The sequence below is a fragment of the Salmo salar genome, chromosome ssa11 (assembly GCF_905237065.1).
Source record: "Salmo salar chromosome ssa11, Ssal_v3.1, whole genome shotgun sequence".
Taxonomy (NCBI): domain Eukaryota; kingdom Metazoa; phylum Chordata; class Actinopteri; order Salmoniformes; family Salmonidae; genus Salmo; species Salmo salar.
The window spans coordinates 110,582,419-110,590,459 of NC_059452.1; the positions used below are offsets into that span (position 1 = coordinate 110,582,419).

General features: G+C 46.8%; 1 protein-coding gene across 2 annotated transcripts in view; it reads left to right on the forward strand.

Moving 5' to 3' along the window:
• Nucleotides 1–7,468: 7,468 nt before the first annotated feature.
• Nucleotides 7,469–8,041, forward strand: part of chek1 (checkpoint kinase 1) — a 44,488-nt gene continuing 43,915 nt past the window's right edge. The window contains exon 1 of one of the 2 annotated variants that reach the window (XM_014129921.2): nt 7,469–7,739. The gene's annotated coding sequence lies outside the window, so the exon portion shown is untranslated. The remainder of the gene's footprint in view (nt 7,740–8,041) is intronic. The other variant, XM_045690328.1, reaches the window with a different exon arrangement.

Consider the following 8,041-nt stretch of genomic DNA (forward strand, 5'->3'; position numbering starts at 1 on the left):
CCACACATTTGTTTACGTCCCTGTTAGTGAGCATTTCTCCTTAGCCAAGATAATCCATCCACCTGACAGGTGTGGCATATCAAGAAGCTGATTAAACAGCATGATCATTACACAGGTGCACCTTGTGCTGGGGACAATAAAAGGCCACTCTAAAATGTGCAGTTTTGCCACACAACACAATGCCAGATGTCTCAAGTTTTGAGGGAGCGTGCAGTTGGCATGCTGACTGCAGGAATGTCCACCAGAGCTGTTGCCAGAGAATTGAATGTTCATTTCTCTACCATAAGCGTTCTCCAACGTAATTTTAGAGAATTTGGCAGTACTTCAAACCAACCTCAACCGTAGACCACGTGTATGGCGTTGTGTGGGCAAGCGGTTGTGAATAGAGTGCCCCATGGTGGGGTTATGGTATGGGGCAGGCATAAGCTACGGACAATGAACACAATTGAATTTTATCGATGGCAATTTGAACGCACAGAGATACCGTGAGGAGATCCTGAGGCCCATTGTCGTGCCATTTATCCGCCGCCATCACCTCATGTTTCAGCATGATAATTCATGGCCCCATGTCGCAAGGATCTGTACACATTTCATGGAAGATGAAAATGTCCCATATCTTCCATGGCTCTATACTCACCAGACATGTCACCCATTGAGCATGTTTGGGATGCTCTGGATTGACATGTATGACAGTGTTCCACTTCCTGCCAATATCCAGAAACTTCGCACAGCCATGATGACAACATTCCACAGGCCACAATCAACAGCCTGATCAACTATGCGAAGCAGATGTGTCGCGCTGCATGAGGCAAATGGTGGTCACACCAGATAATAACTTGTATTCCCAGTCATTTGAAATCAATAGATTAGGGCCAAATTTAATTATTCAGTTGACCTTATGTGAACTGTAACTCAGTAAAACCTTTGAAATTGTTGCATGTTAGGATTATATTTTTGTTCAGTGTATATATAGTGCATTTGGAAAGTATTCAGACCCCTTGACTTTTTCCAGATTTTGTTATGTTACAGCCTTATTCTAAAACAAATTAAATTACTTTCTCCTCTCAATCTACACACAATACCCCATAATGACATCACAATACCCCATAATGACATCACAATACCCCATAATGCCATCACAATACCCCATAATGACATCACAATACCCCATAATGACATCACAATACCCCATAATGACATCACAATACCCCATAATGACAAACCGAAAGGTTTTTTAGAAAATTTTGCAAATGTATTAAAAAAAAAGGACAGGAACACCTTATTTTCATAAGTATTCAGACCCTTTGCTATGAAACTGGAAATTGAGCTTAGGTGCATCCTGTTTCCATTGATCATCATTTTAGATGTTTCTACAACTTGATTGGAATCCACCTGTGGTAAATTCAATTGATTGAACATCATTTGGAAAGGCACACACCTGCCTAGTGTCATGATGTTGGCCTGTTGGGGGAGGTTTATGACCCCCATAAATACCTTTCCCCTTTTTCCCCTGTCTACTCTACCGATGTGACTTGAAAATCCCTTTGTTAACAGAGAGGCTGGTAACATCGAAAGGTGGGAAACTGAACCATATTTCAGTAATCCAACCAGTTGAAAATATGCGTTGGTACTTAATGAATATGATGTCAGATCAGTTGGCGTCTGAGACATTATTACTGATGACAGGACGACATAAACTGTATCTGGGAAAGTCTACACATTGCAGTTAGGCCTTGAAATACATCTGCAGGTACACCTCCAATTGACTCAAATTATGTCAATTAGCCTATCAGAAGCTTCTAAAGCCATGACATCATTTTTTGGAATTTTCAAAGCTGTTTAAAGGCACAGTCAACTTAGTGTATGTAAACTTCTGACCCACTGGAATTGTGATACGCTGAATTATAAGTGAAATAATCTGTCTGTAAACAATTGTTGGAAAAATTACTTATGTCATGCACAAAGTGGATGTCCTAACCGACTTGCCAACACTATAGTTTGTTAACAAAAAGTTTGTGGAGTGGTTGAAAAACAAGTTTTAATGACTCCAACCTAATATGCTGACTAGACCGGACACGTCCTGTGCGCGAGCGTCGTAAAATACATTTTGAAATCCATGTTATTCAATTATTGCACCCACACTGCTCGCACGCACCAACGAGCGTCTGTGATGCCAAGGGCTAAAATTGAACTCCTTTCTATTTCTGATGCAGATCACGCTGCAAGTCCTGCCTCTCCCATCTCCTCATTGGTTTATAGAAGCAGGTACCCACGTGCCATCTCCTCATTGGTTATAATACCCACGTGGGTGATTGAAAGATTAAATGTTTTGCCAGTTGTCGTGGTAATACTATGAAAGTTTAGATGCCGATCACCATTTAAGTTCAAAGATGAAAAAGCCTGGAAGGAGGAGAGATGACTAGAAACGAGTCGGTTGGCCGTTTTATGTGTGGATTAATTGTCGGAGTAGGGGACCTTGTGCATTTCAGGTACAAAATAAATGTATGCACGATGGCGCACGTGCGCAGCCGGTTTGGGTTCCGTGTAAGTGTATGTTAACCTGATATGGATAGGGGGCAGTATTTTCACGGCCGGATGAAAAAACGTACCCAATTTAAACTGGTTACTACTCTTGCCCAGAAACGAGAATATGCATATTATTAGTAGATTTGGATAGAAAACACTCTGAAGTTTCTAAAACTGTTTGAATGGTGTCTGTGAGTATAACAGACCTCATATGGCAGGCAAAAATCTGAGAAAAAGTCAACCAGGAAGTGTAGGATCTGAGAAATGTAGTTCTTCTTTCTAGTCCCTTTCGAAAATACAGTATCTGTGCTGTTACGTTGCACTTTCTAAGGCTTCCATTGGCTGTCTAAAGCCTTCAGAAAGTGGATTGAGCCTTCTCCTGTCTCTGGGCAGAGTATAGGAGTTCAGTTACTGAATGGTCTGCCTGAGGACAAAGAGATTGGATATGCATGTATGTTTTTTCTTTTTCTCCTTGAATGAATACACTATTGTCCGGTTAGAATATTATCGCAATTTTACGTAAAAAATACCATAAAAATTGATTTTAAACAGCGTTTGACATGCTTCTAAGTACGGTAATGGAACATTTTGACTTTTTGTGTCTCGAATTGCGCTCGCGCGTTACCCTTTGGATAGTGACCTGAACGCACGAACAAAATGGAGGTATTTGGACATAACTATGGATTATTACGAACAAAAACAACATTTCTTGTGGAAGTAGCAGTCCTGGGATTGCATTCTGACGAAGATCAGCAAAGGTAATACAATATTTCTAATTCTGAGTTTAGATTGCCCCGAACTTGGCGGGTGTCTGAATAGCTCTCTGTGATGGCTGAGCTATGTACTCAGAATATTGAAAAATGTGCTTTCGCCGAAAAGCTATTTTAAAATCTGACACAGCGATTGCATAAAGGAGTTCTGTATCTATAATTCTTAAAATAATTGTTATGTATTTTGTCAACGTTTATGATGAGTATTTTTGTAAATTCACCGGAAGTTTTTGGTGGGAATACATTTTCTGAACATCACGCGCCAATGTAAAAAGCTGTTTTTGGATATAAATATGAACTTGATTGAACAAAACATACATGTATTGTATAACATAATGTCCTAGGAGTGTCATCTGATGAAGATCATCAAAGGTTAGTGCTTCATTTAGCTGTGGTTTTGGGTTTTATTGACATATATGCTTGCTTGGAAAATGGCTGTGTGGTTATTTTTGTCTATGTACTCTCCTAACATAATCTAATGTTTTGCTTTCGCTGTAAAGCCTTTTTGAAATCGGACAACGTGGTTGGATTCAGGAGAGGTTTATCTTTCAAATGGTGTAAAATAGTCGTATGTTTGAGAAAATTGAATTGTGGTATTTTAGTTGTTTTTGTATTTCGCGCCATGCGATCCCATTGGCTGTTGGCTAGGGGTTCCGCTGGCGGAACGAGGTTCCGCCAGCTGGGAGCTGAGGGGGTCTGTAACAGCTGGGACCTGAGGGGGGTCTATAACAGCTGGGACCTGAGGGGGGTCTATAACAGCTGGGACCTGAGGGGGTCTGTAACAGCTGGGACCTGAGGGGGTCTATAACAGCTGGGACCTGAGGGGGGTCTGTAACAGCTGGGACCTGAGGGGGGTCTGTAACAGCTGGGACCTGAGGGGGTCTGTAACAGCTGGGAGCTGAGGGGGTCTGTAACAGCTGGGGCCTGAGGGGGGGTCTGTAACAGCTGGGGCCTGAGGGGGTCTGTAACAGCTGGGACCTGAGGGGGTCTGTAACAGCTGGGACCTGAGGGGGGTCTGTAACAGCTGGGACCTGAGGGGGTCTGTAACAGCTGGGACCTGAGGGGGTCTGTAACAGCTGGGAGCTGAGGGGGGTCTGTAACAGCTGGGACCTGAGGGGGTCTGTAACAGCTGGGACCTGAGGGGGGTCTGTAACAGCTGGGACCTGAGGGGGTCTGTAACAGCTGGGACCTGAAGGGGGTTTATAACAGCTGGGACCTGAGGGGGTCTGTAACAGCTGGGACCTGAGGGGGTCTGTAACAGCTGGGACCTGAAGGGGGTTTATAACAGCTGGGACCTGAGGGGGGTCTGTAACAGCTGGGACCTGAGGGGGTCTGTAACAGCTGGGACCTGAGGGGGTCTGTAACAGCTGGGGCCTGAAGGGGGTCTGTAACAGCTGGGACCTGAGGGGGGTCTATAACAGCTGGGACCTGAGGGGGTCTGTAACAGCTGGGGCCTGAGGGGGGTCTGTAACAGCTGGGACCTGAGGGGGTCTGTAACAGCTGGGACCTGAGGGGGTCTGTAACAGCTGGGACCTGAGGGGGTCTGTAACAGCTGGGACCTGAAGGGGGTCTATAACAGCTGGGAGCTGAGGGGGGTCTGTAACAGCTGGGAGCTGAGGGGGGTCTGTAACAGCTGGGACCTGAGGGGGGTCTCTAACAGCTGGGAGCTGAGGGGGTCTGTAACAGCTGGGAGCTGAGGGGGGTCTGTAACAGCTAGGAGCTGAGGGGGTCTGTAACAGCTGGGAGCTGAGGGGGTCTGTAACAGCTGGGAGCTGAGGGGGGTCTGTAACAGCTGGGAGCTGAGGGGGTCTGTAACAGCTGGGACCTGAGGGGGTCTGTAACAGCTGGGACCTGAGGGGGTCTGTAACAGCTGGGACCTGAAGGGGGTCTGTAACAGCTGGGACCTGAGGGGGTCTGTAACAGCTGGGAGCTGAGGGGGTCTGTAACAGCTGGGGCCTGAGGGGGGTCTGTAACAGCTGGGACCTGAGGGGGTCTATAACAGCTGGGACCTGAGGGGGGTCTGTAACAGCTGGGACCTGAGGGGGTCTGTAACAGCTGGGACCTGAGGGGGGTCTGTAACAGCTGGGACCTGAGGGGGTCTGTAACAGCTGGGACCTGAGGGGGGTCTGTAACAGCTGGGACCTGAGGGGGGTCTGTAACAGCTGGGACCTGAGGGGGGGTCTGTAACAGCTGGGACCTGAAGGGGGTCTATAACAGCTGGGAGCTGAGGGGGTCTGTAACAGCTGGGAGCTGAGGGGGTCTGTAACAGCTGGGAGCTGAGGGGGTCTGTAACAGCTGGGACCTGAGGGGGTCTCTAACAGCTGGGAGCTGAGGGGGTCTGTAACAGCTGGGAGCTGAGGGGGGTCTGTAACAGCTAGGAGCTGAGGGGGTCTGTAACAGCTGGGAGCTGAGGGGGGTCTGTAACAGCTGGGAGCTGAGGGGGGTCTGTAACAGCTGGGAGCTGAGGGGGTCTGTAACAGCTGGGACCTGAGGGGGGTCTGTAACAGCTGGGACCTGAGGGGGGTCTGTAACAGCTGGGACCTGAGGGGGTCTGTAACAGCTGGGACCTGAGGGGGTCTGTAACAGCTGGGAGCTGAGGGGGGTCTGTAACAGCTGGGAGCTGAGGGGGGTCTGTAACAGCTGGGACCTGAGGGGGTCTGTAACAGCTGGGACCTGAGGGGGGTCTGTAACAGCTGGGACCTGAGGGGGGTCTGTAACAGCTGGGACCTGAGGGGGTCTGTAACAGCTGGGACCTGAAGGGGGGTCTATAACAGCTGGGACCTGAGGGGGGTCTGTAACAGCTGGGACCTGAGGGGGGTCTCTAACAGCTGGGAGCTGAGGGGGTCTGTAACAGCTGGGACCTGAGGGGGTCTGTAACAGCTGGGACCTGAGGGGGGTCTCTAACAGCTGGGAGCTGAGGGGGTCTGTAACAGCTGGGAGCTGAGGGGGTCTGTAACAGCTGGGAGCTGAGGGGGTCTGTAACAGCTGGGAGCTGAGGGGGGTCTGTAACAGCTGGGACCTGAGGGGGGTCTGTAACAGCTGGGACCTGAGGGGGGTCTATAACAGCTGGGACCTGAGGGGGTCTATAACAGCTGGGACCTGAGGGGGGTCTATAACAGGCTGCAACAGTGAGAGGCTTATTTCTGGAGAGATGGATTTTTAAAAGTAGAAGCTCGAATTGTTTGGGCACAAAAAGTAATAAAATAACAATAACGAGGCTATATACAGGGGGTACCGGTACCGAGTCAGTATGGGGTACAGGTTAGTCGAGGTAATTTGTACATGTAGGTAGGGGTGAAGTGACTGCATAGATAATCAACAGAGAGTAGCAGCCGTTTAAAAACAAAAAGGGGGGGTCAATGTAAATAGTCCGGGTGCCCATTTGATTAATTGTTCAGCAGGCTTTGGGGTAGAAGCTTATAAAGAGCCTTTTGGACCTAGACTTGGCGCTCTGGTACGGTTTGCCGTGCTGTAGCAGAAAGAACAGTCTATGACTTGGGTGACTGTGATATATGTTTCAGTAAGATTGGATTTTTGTATAAATATCATTTGTTATCAACTGTACTGCAGGGATGGAATGTAAGTCACAGAAAATTGAGGGGGTCGTCGCAGCTGCAGAGAGGTATTTGGGTGTGCGAGACTTGACATCAGAAGAATTGCAGGGAGTGTCCCATCCTTATTCAACCTTTATTTAACTAGGCAAGTCAGTTAAGAATAAATTCTTATTTACAATGACAGCCTATCGGGGAACAGTGGGTTAACTGCCTTGTTCAAGGGCAGAACGACATATTTTTACCTTATCATCTAGGGGATTCGATCCAGCAACCCAACTCTCTAACCACTAGGCTACCTGCCGCCCCAGGACCAAATAGATTTAAATAGTGGAGTAGTGTGGTGGGTTTTTAGTGGTAGGTTGTTTGTTTGTTTATTTATTTATTCATTATTATAATAATTATTTAAAGCAAAGAATAAGGGAGTTATACTCCAGTCTAGTAGGTGGCGGTAATGCAATATTTATTGGATGCTAAACGCCTTTAAACCTTATCGAAGAAGATTTGACGACTTGCACATGCGCAGTTCGGCGTGAGAAAAGCGTTAGACCCGATGACGTCTTAGCTAGCTAACTTCGCCATGACGTCGCCTAAACGTGAGATCGGGGACTTCTATTGGAGAAGCACTTTTAGCCCATCTTCATACTGTACTGTCTTTGGAGGTGTCTGTCTATGGTACAAACTCTGTGATTGTAACCTCAGCCTTCTCTATTTTACTTCCGTAAACATACAGTTTACAGGAAGTGACGCTGTAGTAAATACCACCGGGAACGGAAGTCCATGTAGCGCGCCAAATTTGTTGAGCAGCTGGGTTGGAGTCAACTTCGCTTTCAAGATTTGAGATAATATATATAAATGCTGATAAGGAACCAGGACTGCTGAAAGACTCAAGGTAAACAACACACGGTCATGTGGCCAACCCAGACTAGTTTGCTTGACAGGAATTGGGGAGAGCTATTAAAGCCAACGTCAGTAAGGTTTAGACAAAGTGGTTTTGTTAGTAACTTGACTAGCTAGCTAGCATGTTTGGCAACGCGTATTTTAGCTAACTGACATTAATTACAATTATTGCCGATAATGTATAGTTTAATACTTCGGTTAGATATAGAATGACTTTCCGAGTTTACGTACTCATCTGAACTAGGAAACTCGGTAATTTCCTACTTGCTAATTGGTTGTAGTTATACACGTTGA